Source organism: Hippoglossus stenolepis, chromosome 3, assembly GCF_022539355.2.
Source record: "Hippoglossus stenolepis isolate QCI-W04-F060 chromosome 3, HSTE1.2, whole genome shotgun sequence".
In the NCBI taxonomy this organism is placed as follows: domain Eukaryota; kingdom Metazoa; phylum Chordata; class Actinopteri; order Pleuronectiformes; family Pleuronectidae; genus Hippoglossus; species Hippoglossus stenolepis.
The window spans coordinates 9,068,506-9,081,862 of NC_061485.1; positions in this window are offsets into that span (position 1 = coordinate 9,068,506).

Here is a 13,357-nt window from a genome sequence, read left to right on the forward strand (position 1 = left end):
TGCTCAACATAATTTTACTAGCCTGTCACTCCATCCTGTAGACATGGTTGTTAAACTTGGCCTAATCCTGCCTAAGGAAGAAAAAAAGAAAAGAAAGAGAAAGCCAGACCAGTGAGAGGACAGGCAGAGAGCGGGGGGGATGCTGAAGAAAAATATCTGAACGGCATTTTGCGAAAGCACCTCTTAAGTAAAGAAAGCATAGGAGTTGAGGAGAAACAGCTGTGTTCACTGAAGCCTGGCATCCTCAGGATGAAAACACAGGCCCTTAATAATAAAAATAATAAGCCTGCTGAGTTCCTAATAAAAGGACCCTGATGAGATAATTCAGTCAAGTGAGGGTCCGTCGCTGTGTTGCAGGCAGCCCCTGTCACCACGGCACATCAGCTCCACCGCCACAGAAGAAGAGGGCAGGGAAGGAGTTGGCAGGGACGCTGCTGGCTCCTTTCTCTGGTGCCACACACCAGCTTCACCACAGAAGAAGAAAGTTGGCAGGACACCCCGGTGTTACTCGATGGTGCCACACGTGGCTGTGGACGGTAACGTGTTAATGTTGGTTCAGAGCCAGCGGCTGGACTGAACACTTCGGCATTCATGTGTGGGTGTGTGTGGTTTGTGTGCATGTTTGTGTTCCTCTGGCCTAATGCAGAATGCCAGGGGAACCCCAAACCACCCTGAGTTTACCCCTCTCTCTCTCTCTCTCTCTCTCTCTCTCTCTCTCTCACCATTTCTGCCACCAGCAGGTTTCAGAGAACAGAAGCGCTCCGACAGCTCTGTCGTACTCGTCTGTGTGGTGTTAACAAGGCTCGTTTTATTCCTTCAAAGCTCAATGTGAAAACTTTATGACAGCTCTGCCAATAAATAGTTTGAGAGAGTCCAAAAAATGTTTTTTCTTATTCTGCGTTCGTGATTAAAAAGTGCAAAAGGTCTTATATCAACAGTAAATGTCACTGACTTTATTGTGAAAGGAAATGACTGGATTTTGGTGCTATTCAGGTGCGTTTGATTTGTCTTCTACCCTCTCCCTCCTCCCTGCCTCCTTGTTTTTCAGCCGCTGCTCGTCCCTTGAGGAGTGTTTTGCTGTGGCACGAGTGGCACGGAGCCAAGCTTGGCTCCATATCCACACTGATTTATGGGAACCAAGGGAGCAGGAATAAATGAGAGAGAAGCGTATAAGACCATAAATCAAGATCATCACAATAACTGTGCCATCATAAAACAGCAGCCAAAACCTTTGGTTGGGGCAAAGGTAGAAGATGACATGGAAATGAGAACTGTGAGAAAATGGAGAGAGAGATCAAAGGCCAGATATGGGCAGAAAGTTAATACTGCCATGTCTCGTCATGGCGTCAAGGGGTCGTCCAAAATTACCCTGCATGCCCTGCACACCTTTACGAGAATAGCAGCGGCTTCTTTCTGCCGTTTTTAGGGGAAATCAAGCCATGAAATGTTATTAATTCTAATGTTTGCCAATATTGTGATGCAACAGATGTAAGTTTTGTCAGTATTTGTTTTTCCCTGCATTTTAATGTTTCAGGTTTTCAGGTGAATTAAGGACAAATGTCCTCAGTCTTGAGATGACAGCTGCCACCTGACAAACAGAGTCACACACTCACTGTCACAAAAAAAATGAATAAAACACGAGCTCAGTGTGCAAATCCTCCCTGCCCTCATGTAGAGCTGGAACTGATATGGCAACAGTGGAGTTGAATGGCCAGTTCGGGCTCTGTCCCTGGGCTGTCAGCGTATTGTTGCTGTTGTTGAAGACAGTGCAGGGAGTTGGCCAAGGAGGAAGTGAAAACGGCATCTATTCACACAACCACACACATACTGTACATGTCAACCCTCACACAAACACATGCACATTATCCCCAGGTATCTGTGTCATGATGCCGTGGCCACCCGCCAGCTGGGGTGTGTGTGAGTTAATACTGTTTACTGTTCCTTAGGGCAACTTTAGTGAATGACAAAGATGCAAAGCTGCTTACGCACGAGGAAACACCCAGAGTCCGACATCACTCTACAGTGCACCACAATCACTACAGTCGTATATTAACATAGGAACGATGAGGTGTCCGTGGCATGTACACTACTTTGCATTGCAGCAAATTCTTATAGAAAGTTGATGATAAGTATGTGTCTCAAATTTCAATTTGCTGTTCATTACAGTAAACTGCAGAAGGTCCATTACATGGGGAGTAGTGACGAAGAGGATGAGGGAGGGTCCCACTGACAGGTCATTACATCTCGTCTCAGCTGGCCTTGGCCCCAGTGTAACACAATGCAATATAGAATTTTGCATTACTTGGTTAGTTAGAAACTTTATTCTTCAGGTACGCTTTGGAAATGTATCTTTGGCTTTTCCATAGTGTTAAAAACAAAATAAAACTAAAACATGAAGTGAGTGAGTTTTTCTTTTCAGCTAATCCTATGCTATTTCGAAGAATTCAAGCAAATATTATAAGGTTACACTAAGGTTAAAGGTTTGATTGATTTTACACTGACAGATCCTGAGTAACACTGGACAAATTCATAAAATTAGATAAATGATCATTGCAATTCATATGCAGCATACAATCATTTGATAGAGTCTAGACCTCTACAACCTTACACACAAATGCTCAGCGGGTTCATTGCTCAACCACACAAATCATTGTTTAGTTTTTTTCCTTTATGAACGATTTGCCTCGGGGCCGTACACATAGACATATACAATAATATCCTTCAGCTCAGTGGGCCTGAAAGCCTGACTACAATGTGTGATGTCAGTATTTGGAGAGCTTAGACTGGAAACCTGCCTTCCGTCCTCACCATCTTTGCTCCTTTATCCCCTTTTCCCCTCGCACGTATACGGTTCATATGTTGCTGATTACCCCCCGAGTCCTGGTCTGGACCCACGGCTTCCACCTTCTCCGCTCATATGGTTTGAAGTTGCATGTGTCCTTCGCTGGAAACCCCCGAACTGAATCCCATCCTAAAGCATGCAGCCACCAAATGCTTGTGCACAGGTATGTGATGTGTGATGTACTTTCGGACCCTCGACCCAAACAATCCCATGCAAATGTGTATGCAAAACATAAACACATATACCACTACACACCAAGTGCATGCCTACATCTTCCCCTGCCTTTCTTCTCTGGGGTCCTTTTGATTGACAGTGCCTACTCCTGCAAAGGATTATGTGGAAAACGGTGGGGTAGGGGCGGCCGGGGATTCTGGGGAGGGGTGATGGGGTTTGAGGCCACAGCGAGGGAGAGGGCTGAGGATTAGGCCCACTGAGCTTCATTAACCTGAATGTTTACACAAGCTGATCTCTCGCAATGAGACCCTTTTCCTTCCCACAAGTGTCCCCTTCAAGAATCCGCTTGCCCCTTCCTCCATCCCCTCGATGCCAGTGAAGCAGTGAAGCACCGTCCACGGCCTGCAAGTCAGGCATGAAGTCCAGCCTGATAGAACTATTGGACTGAGGGAAAGTGTTGAAGTAGCATTTAACAAACAGTATTAGAAAAATTGATTTCATATAGAAAAAGGCTGTTGTTGATGATTTTAAAATACTTAAATTCAAAAGAGAATCTTAGGAATAGTTTACAATACCTGGTTCTGATACGGTTTCCATACCGTTTTACGGAATGGAGGTTTCTGAAAATGTTATGGTTGTTACGCTATGCAGAAGAAAACAAAGTCTGGAAATGATAGAAATAGGCTGGAGGAAGCCAGTCTGCTTGTATTTTAAATGGCCCCCATCAGCCTGTTTCCTTCTGCAACACTGCCAACGCTGGTAATATACTGTACTCAACATACATTTTAATGGAAAGTGAAAATAACTCAAGGGCACATGTAACATATGGAGCTCTTCGACTCAATAATGTTGAGTTATAATGCAATGATGGAATAATATATTATGAAGCCATTATTCAGGATTGTATAAACATTTTCTAAATTATGATTATGTTGTAAATAAACTGAGGTAATAGCCTGGTGATTAATGTGATTAAGTTTGGAAAGAGTTAAATAATCTACATTAAATCTTTGCTTAATGTTTCTAAAATGAAGGCAGAAACTAAATTAGTATGTTTGGCCATTGTTTTCTTTTGCTACTGTAAAGAAAAGAAAGAAAAATAGACTTTCAGATTTTGTTGGATACCATCTGTGGTTTCCATAATGACGCTGAACATTTGACACTCTTGACAAAACTGCTCCTGTTTTTCGTGCAGCAGAATAAATCGCTGCTAATTCTGTGAGGTTTTACACCATCATGTAATGCACACGTACAAAAAGGGGCTAAAAAGCCTGTAAATTAGTGCCAATCACGACGCCGACTTCAAACACTTCCCCTCGTGCCTTTGTTGCTGCTCTCCAAGGACCCATTGAGCTGCCCGGAGTTGTGCCTGGACTCTAAGGACAACACTGGGGGCTATTTGCCTCTCAGATTAAAGAGGCCGAGCGAGATAGCCCCGGCTGAGAGCAGCAGCAGCAGGGGGACGAGCTCCAGAGGTTTCCCCCCCTAAAGAGCAGTTAGCAGTGAAGGACTGCCTGTATTGTTCAGCATCTCCGGGAAAGGGTGTTTTCCCTCGGCACTGAGGTGGAAAAGTAAATTAGCATTCACTCTTTGCCTGGCTCCGGCCCTGACAAACCGAGAATGGTGTGTCGACAGCCACAAGATTGTTCTCTTCAAAGATCTGTAACTGAAGCGACACGGCTCAAGCTTAAGTAAACAGAAGGGAGTCGAGAGCTCTTAGTGAGACGGGCAGGCTGTGGCATGCGTTTCAAAATCGCCATCACATCAAATGGGCAGGCGGATCGACTGGAAGTTATTCCGCAAGACGCACTTCACTGGCAGCATCAGCCATGTGGGTCTAATTCTTCACCTTGAATGATTGTGAACGCTGCGAAGGGTCAACGCAGGTCCACGCCTCCCTGACAAGATGCTGATTCTGGAGACAGCAAAAGGGGAAAAGGGAGGGAAAGCGGAGGGGGAGAGAAAGAGAGAGAGAGAGAGAGAGAGAGAGAAAAAGACAGAAAGACGGACAGGAGAGCCAACCGGAGAGCCAAATCACGACTGCCGAGGACCAGCCGTCTACACAATCTCAGACAGGAAAGGGAATGTGGGGGGAAGAGGAGGGGAGCGAGCGCTGGGAGAAAGGGGTGCAGTGAGGAAAAGAGAGAAATAGTTTTTGAGGAGACATCTGGCTTTGATTAAGTGGGGCAGTGCGGACAAGCCAGCCTTTGCCGCTTGTTTTGACTGGGCTGTTCAAGGGGAAGTTGATGTTGTTTGTTGAATAGCAAGTAGCCTGTTCATTGACAGATACAAGCCATCGACACAATGGCTGAGGGGAGATTAGGCTTTCTTTGGTCGTGCTGCTGTTCACCAAGTTGTGTATTTCCGTGCAAGTTATGGAAATTCGGGGTATGATTGCACGGGAGGCTGGAACATACGCAAAGCCTAAATTTTGCCAAATTTTTCTTCCTTTTTGGCCGCGCTCGGATGTAAAGATGGACACGAGCTTTATTTGGTAACGTCTTTCTTTTTCCAGTATCTCCGAGGCTGAAAAAAACCACAGGAATTCATGGGGTTGAGGTTGATGTAGACTAGAAACTAAACCAGGCTGAAAGAGATGAACCCATAGAAGAAAAGAATAGAATGGAACTGATGAGAATAAAACAAACATTGGAAAAAGAATAGATTATACTGCGCATGAATATACGTAGAGTACAATAGAATTATTGTGAAAAAAAAACGTATTTGATGGCTGTAAAACATTTACATTTTCAGAGGAAAATCTGTGGTGTCGGCCGTTTCAATCTGAAGACGAGAGTAAAAACCTGTCAAAGGCCCAAAGCTGGGATTCATACCTCCTCTCTGTCACTCTCCTGCAGACATATTGAGTGTGAGAGGAACCTCATGGCACAGCGTCCCGCACCGCTGAATATGAATAAACCATCAAGTGCAGAGACGCAAGCCAAGCCAAACTCAGCACAGAGGCATCACAGCAGCGCAGGGCAGGAGGCCCCGGAGCTCTTACTGGCAAGCAGAGACCGACTCCACCACCACCACCACCACCACCCCTCCCTCGCCGCAAACTCCTGTTCCCAAAGTCAATTGCCCATCAAAAAAAAAGAAGATAATGGCTTGAAAAAAACATGGTATCATCCTGCAGTGATTTTTTCCCCCGTCTGATTTCCAGCGAGAACATACACACACGCATTCCTGCAGGAGAGGGAGATACAGCGGGTCGGAGAGAAACGGGAATCCCAGGGAGCGCTGCTGAGGCCTGTGGGGTTTTGAAGAAGTTTAGTAGATGAAACTGGAGACCTCGACTCAGGCTGCTTGTTCTCCGAGGGCTCCGAGGTCGTGACGATGATTGGAAGTGATGTCTGTTTGGTAGCTCCTGCTTCTGCTTCAAGGGCGGCTGAATAAATGTCACAGGGGTTTGAACCCTGGTCCCTGGCACAGTTAGGCAAAATTAAACCCAAAAGTGTGTGAGGGACGGAAGAATGATTAAGAGTGGCATTTATTAGCCGAAGCTGTCTGAAGGGCAACCAGGTAAGATGGCTACGGTGCTTCGGATCAAGAGGGACTCGATGAAATTCTGGCAGTATTGGAATGTTTCAAAAAGATATTGATTAATAACAAAGAACACACAAGATTGTGTATTCTTGCTAAATGCTTCATCTATTTGGAGAAAAAACATCTGAGTATCCTTCATTATTTCAAATGAAAACAAAATATTAACAATTTGCAATCATAAGCCACATGATAGCTGTCACATTTTATGGATGTGTTAAATTTGCAAGTTAATAATAATAAATAAAACTTCATTATATATTATATAGCACTTATCTAAACAAGGTTACAAAGTGCTTTACAATTTGCATGGGAATAAAACAGCACAGACCAAAACAAGGCAAATCCAAAAGACAGATAAAGGAAAATATTAGAAATAAACAACATCAATTAAAACCAATTAAAACTCATGCATTTAAAGTATTTTCTCTAAAAATAAGTTTTAAGCAACAGGTAAAGTGAGAGCAAGTCTCATCTTTGGTTACTTGACTCAGGAACTACTCGCAAGTGTTGGTTGGAAGAAGTTAGATTACAGTTTGGGGCATAGGGAGTCAGTAGCTCTGTAATACAACAAGACCGTGCTGAAATTTAAAAGTTTTGAAAAGAATCTTAAAATCAGCCCTGAATTTAACAGGCAGCCAATGAAGGGGGGCAAGAATTGGAGAGAAATAGGCCCTTTGTGCTTGGTATTGGTTAAAATATCAGCGGCAGCATTCTGTAAGCTGAGACTCTGAGTATTGACTGTCATGTAAAGTATAGTGCATTGCAGTAGTGACAAGACAAAGGCAAGAATTCACTTTTCTGGGTCAGGAAAAAGACAGAACTCATCTAAATTTTCTAAGGTGAAATAATAAGAACTAATACGTTTATTATTCCTTATTATTTCACTGCCTCACCGCCTGGTAGGCAGCCGGGGCCAAATATAGTTTCTTCAGTCTTCAGTCTGAATTTAGAGGCAGAAAGTTATTGATTTGATGTTTCCACATCTTTCATAAATGACATATTTTAAAACAGTACCACACTTACTGGCATTTACTGTTTCTTATGTATATCAACCCTGACACTGGAGATGTTAACACCTAACGCAGTGGTCTAACTCGTTATCCGGGCTGTGTTTAATTGGCCTGGAGGTCTCAGACCTTTTCGCTATCACACCTCTGCAGCAGTGAAACATTATCCTCGGGACGAGAACGCTCCTGGGAAGTGGAGAACAGGAGCGGCTCAGGGATGTTCTCTCTGCTTACCAAACAGAAACTTAAGAGGGTCCGCTCCAAGGGTGAGGAGGAAGGTGTTAAACAAAGTATCCATGTCCTGCTTCTTCTTGCATATCTTCAGAACCCTCTGTTGTGTTTGTGGCTGAGCGCGACCTTGTGATCATGTGTGTTTAAGAAAGAGAGAGAGAGAGCGCACATATTCGGTAATGAGTGATCACAAAGCCGATAATGTGTCATACCAGATTTCCTGTCCTTAGAAAAATATGTCACACTGCCCATCATAGCCGGCACAATATAAAAGAGCTATCTTTTATTTTTATACCACGATGACTAATGGCAATCTTCTGTGAACACAATGGAGGAAGACGGGGCAAAGGGGCAAAAAAAACGCATGTTTTCTTTTTATTGTTATGTCGGGATGACTGGGAGGTCCCAAATTCCAATTTCCTACAGTTGTTATTAACAAGAGAAACACTTTGAGTTGTTCATTTTTCCGTCTAGATGTTTAACTTCACCCCATCTTTACAACATACAGTAGTTTTTAACTTTTACTTTTAAAAGACAACTGGACATTCGATTTGCTAATAGCAGTGAAACAGAGCTGTCCAGGATAATAACCGTATTCATTTTAAGAATGTGAAAATGTCAGAATAACACACTTTCTCTTTTTGTTACGACTTGAGGCGACAAAGACAGTTAGAATTTTTTCATTACACTTGTGTCCTTCACTGTCCACTTCGCCTGGATGATTAACCAATCAGCGTCGCAGGGCTGAAACAGGTGACTGCGGGTGAGACCTGTGGCTGTCTGTCATTATCTCATCAACCCGTCAGTCAAACGGAAGCACCGCCCTGGGGGGCAACATTTGCCAATAGGCACACAGGTGAACCCTTAAATCAGCTTTAATTGAGCTGCTGAGTAACAAGGCTGCTTGAAAGGTGTGGGAAAGACACGGTGGTGTCAGTGAACTTTATTAGACTCCGACAGACTCCCTGCCAAGTGCGGGGGCAGAGCTGGTGATAATAGTCTCCCTATCGTCACTGGTTCACTCGCACGAAGACAGGAAACAAACAATGGCTCTGTCATACAGCTCCTCGCCTGCATATGAACAAATGTGCAATTCATTTATCATATCATTAAATAAAATTATACCAAATGATAGATAGATAGATAGATAGATAGATAAATAGATACTTTATTTATCCCGAGGGAAATTTAGGCATCCAGTAGCACACAAAACAGTCAATCACAAGAGCATAAGAATAATAAAGGGTTAAAAAAAGGTCAGGAATAAGTAAACTGCAGTGTCTAGCCACCAGAACACTTCAAGGCTGTCACCGTAAAGAAGATAATGACAATACAAATGTTTTAAGTATAAGGTGATAACCGAGGCAGAGTATTCAAACCAAATATATATACACGTTTAAAGATAAATAACATGAAGCTATACAAAGTTGTGCATGAGTGCATTTTAAACTTTTCCACACTTAAATTGTCTTGTAGAGCAAATTAAGTAAAAGTCAATAGTTTTCTATTCCACTATTTGTGGACACCTTTCTCTCACTGTGTCGTATCTCAGAATACGTTGCACACATTTCTGTTTCATCCACCAGCAGCTTTTTCAAACAATATTTAAACCACGCTCACAACATGCGTCACTAACCAGTTGCTCTCACACAGGAGCCCAATCTCCTTTGCTCTCGCCTCTAACTCGTGGATACTTCTCTCAACTCAGCACTGCAAATTTATTGACAGCTTTTAAAAGATATTTACTGCCCCACTTCCTCTCCCAGCGGGCACCTAGCCTGTAATTTCCCTACCTGTTTATTAGATCATTTGTCAAAGCCTCCAGCTTTTCTTCTCTCCTCTTTTTTTCTTTTTGTCATCATCCCCTCCTTTGCACTTTCTGGAAGGAGTGTGCATGTCTGTGTGTGTGTGTGTGAGAGAGAGAGAGAGAATACACGGGGAGACACAGAGTGCAACGGGCCTCTGAGATTAACTCCTTCCATGCCTTCCTTTCCTTTTTAAAAGAGAATTTACAGCTGATTAGCCTCCACTGTAAAGACAGGCCCCAGTTCCCAGAAGGAACGCTGCTAAACATTTATGCAAGGCCAGACGCAAAGGGCCTTATTAAAAACATGTGTTCGTCCAAAGACCCCTCAGAGAGACATCTTTGGAGGCGACTGAATAAAAATGCTTGCAGACTCATTTCCAAGAGATCACAGAAGAAATGGGTGGTGTCCTAAAGTGGACACATGGAAAACACCAGAATTGACACAGAACATTGGTTCTCAGGGAAATTGCAAATGTGACACAGCAAAAGAAAATAGCTCGGGATCATTTGAAAACTGCTTTCAAACCAAAAAGGATTTTAGTCCACAGTAGTGTTTTGGTTCTGGGTTTTAATCCCCGTCCATACTAACGCATATCACATGTACACTGGGCATGCGCATGCCGGTGTAAACAGGAAGCATTTGGTTGTTTGTTGCAGAATTGTCACAGAATGGTTGAATAACAGCTCGTCTCCTTCGCATGTCAGCAGTTGTATCATTGTAAAAACTGCTCTTAGCAGAGATAAGAGCAACAATTATGCATTATACGTTCTATACTGGTGGCTGAGGCTAATGCCAGTCATGTGACAGGAGCCTGACAAATCAGCGAAGGTTACTTCATGACTCAAAAGGCCCAGTCAGCAAGCAGCAAGCGGTTAGTTTCCAAATATCGCCGTCTCTGCCTGTCCAGATCGACCTTTTAGAGTACAGCCGCATTGAGTTGATGCATTCTCAAACGCAATAATATTAAAGCTCTAATAAACTCTTTGATAATAAGCTTATTTGTTTTCTTGCAAAATCTAACATCGTATGATTGAAAAGCTGCGTATGTAGCTGGGTCCAGCAGCCCGTCGGCTTAGCTTAGCATGGCATTAATACCGAAAGCATGGGAAGCTGCAAACCTCCAAAGTTTAACAATGTCAACTGGTTTCTAAATAGACTTTTGGTTCACGTTCAAAGTGAGCGCTGAGCTCACCACGGCACAGCATCAGCCACCGTTTCCCCTCACGTCGGTGTAATGTGAGTGTGTGCGGGCAGGGGTGTGTGAGAGAGGGCATGAGATGGAGTGAGAGCGAAATAAAAAGGAGTGAGAGTGAGTTTTATTATTGCCGAGGACGTGTAGGGTGAGGCGGCGGCTGGCGCAAACACCCAGAACCTTTGCTACCGCTGCTGCCAGGCCTCAGCTGCTACGTGCGCTTGAATAGTCTCCACCACGTGCCCACATGAGTACTCAAGGCAGCCACAGGTATGTCCCCATCACCCGGGGCCACGCCGATCACAGCCAGGACGCTGTCAGAACCTTTCGGGGATCCCGTCAAGCTAATGAGATGTGACTGAGCCTGTGCTGCCAGCACACAACCAATTGTTCCATTCATATAGCCTCCACTGATGTATGGAGACTTTCCTTCCACAGTCACAGAAATCAAAGAGGAACCAATGATCCTATGTGAGTGTGTCCCATATTTGTCTGTTTATACAGACAGCGAATGTATACATGTGTATCTGAGCCATGCGTGCGTGCATGTATCCATTTATCTGTTTGTGGCTCTGTTGTCTGCAGAGTGTTGGGTCTGGTGTTGCCACAGTGGAAAAGATAATCAGAAGCTGGCTGATGGTAAAAATGTGTCCAGGTGTGTGTGTGTGTGTGTGTGTGTGTGTGTGTGTGTGTGTGTGTGTGTGTGTGTGTGTGTGTGTGTGTGTGTGTGTGTGTGTGTGTGTGTGTGTGTGTGTGTGTGTGTGTGTGTTTGTGTGTGCGTCTTGGCTCGGCTGATATCATGAGAAGGTCCCAGTGGTTTGTAGAGTTTATAAAACGTTGAGCTGTTCACTTCAGTGCAGCTGCCGGATTAAAACTGTCACATGGCAGCAGGCTGGTGCAACGAGGAAAACCGGTCCACTGTCATCTGCTGGAGGAATCATGGCAACATCGGGCATGTTTTTCTCCATCGATGCAGAGAGATACAGATAAAACCTGACTTTCTTCCTCCTGACTCATCAGCAGCACAGTTTCCAAATCCAAATGGAATCACCTAAAACAATAAATACTTAAAATTTTCGATTTTACTCTGATCATATAAGAAATTACAATAAAAAAAAGTTGAAATTCTGCTAAAGTTCCCTGTTTATGACCTAATGCCAGAATACATGGGGTATATTTTACAGTACAATCAAAGATCTGTATCGATATGTGGCAAAAGCTCAAGCAGGTTAATCCCACTCCAGGAGGATATAAAAATTGGCTATGTGCAGCGTTTCCAACTGACATCATTCTAGCTATGTGAGATTGAACATAAACAGAAAGAGGAATGAGAAAATAATTGTGGTCGATTTGTGTGTGTGGTAACCCGTTGCAGTGTTTGGATGTGGTGGGCTTTTTCCAGGGTTTTGGATTTCTCATTATACAGAAGGTCCATGAACTCGAATATGGCCTGATACACGGCGTAAGAGTTGACTGAGTACAGTGGGCTCTAAATTAAAATCTCTCATAACAGACTTTTTATTGAGGGGAAGTGTTGCGGTGGAAGATGAATTTATAATAAAATTCTTGATGTGTGGTTTATCCACCTCTATATTATACTATCTCTTTTGTGCTTCTGGGATTTGGGATTATAGTCATGTCACATAGTGAAATAAATTGATTCTATTGGATGATTAATGATTTCATAATTTAAAAAAAATGACAAGTTGGATAATTAATTAATTAATTGCTTACTGCTTCCAGTTGCTCAAATGTCACATATCATCATGTCAAGGTGATTCCTGAGGTTTCGGGAAAATTCAAGTGGACTTTTTCCACTATTTTCACTTGTTTAATAGAATGAAAAAATTATCTTTTAAGAAATAAATAATAATTGTCAATAAAATATTTATTAGATAATTAAACTGTCTCCCCTAGTGGTTTTACATTAGAAATCACAATAGCTCTTTAGCTCATAAAATGACATTATCCTAGTTAGCACAAATTATCAAATTCATATTATATAAATTAAGGTTTAAAGCTGAAAAACGAGATTCATCTCCTCTCCCTCCTCTTGATAAATCTGAGTAAATATCCCTGAACTCTGCTCCAAATAATTTCCGTCCAGCTCCGACAGGGACGAGGCAGATCCAGACTCCTCCTTCCTCGAGCTTTAGCTCGGTTGGCTGCAGAGGGTCCGGCTCTATCCACTACCGCCAGTGTAAACAAAGCAATTCCTCCCCAATTAGAGACGCTAAATGCATTGGACTCGGTGCTCTACCAGCGCTGGTTGGTGCAATTAATGCAGCCTTGGTCTCCACTGGCTGCTTCGGATGGCTGGGATGGTTAAGATGTATACAGTTTCAGTTCAAGGCCAGTCAGGGGAAGTCTGATTGGGCAGGTTGGACTCATCATGGAAGTATAAACATGAGGTTGGATGGGCGCTTGGTGGTTGGGGTTTTCTTTGGGTCAGCCGTGCTGAGCAGCACCACAGCGGGTGAGGAGGATATGAGTGTGTGTGGTGGGAGGGTCGGTCAGAGGGGGAGATCTGGGAGGAAACTCTTCAGATTCAACC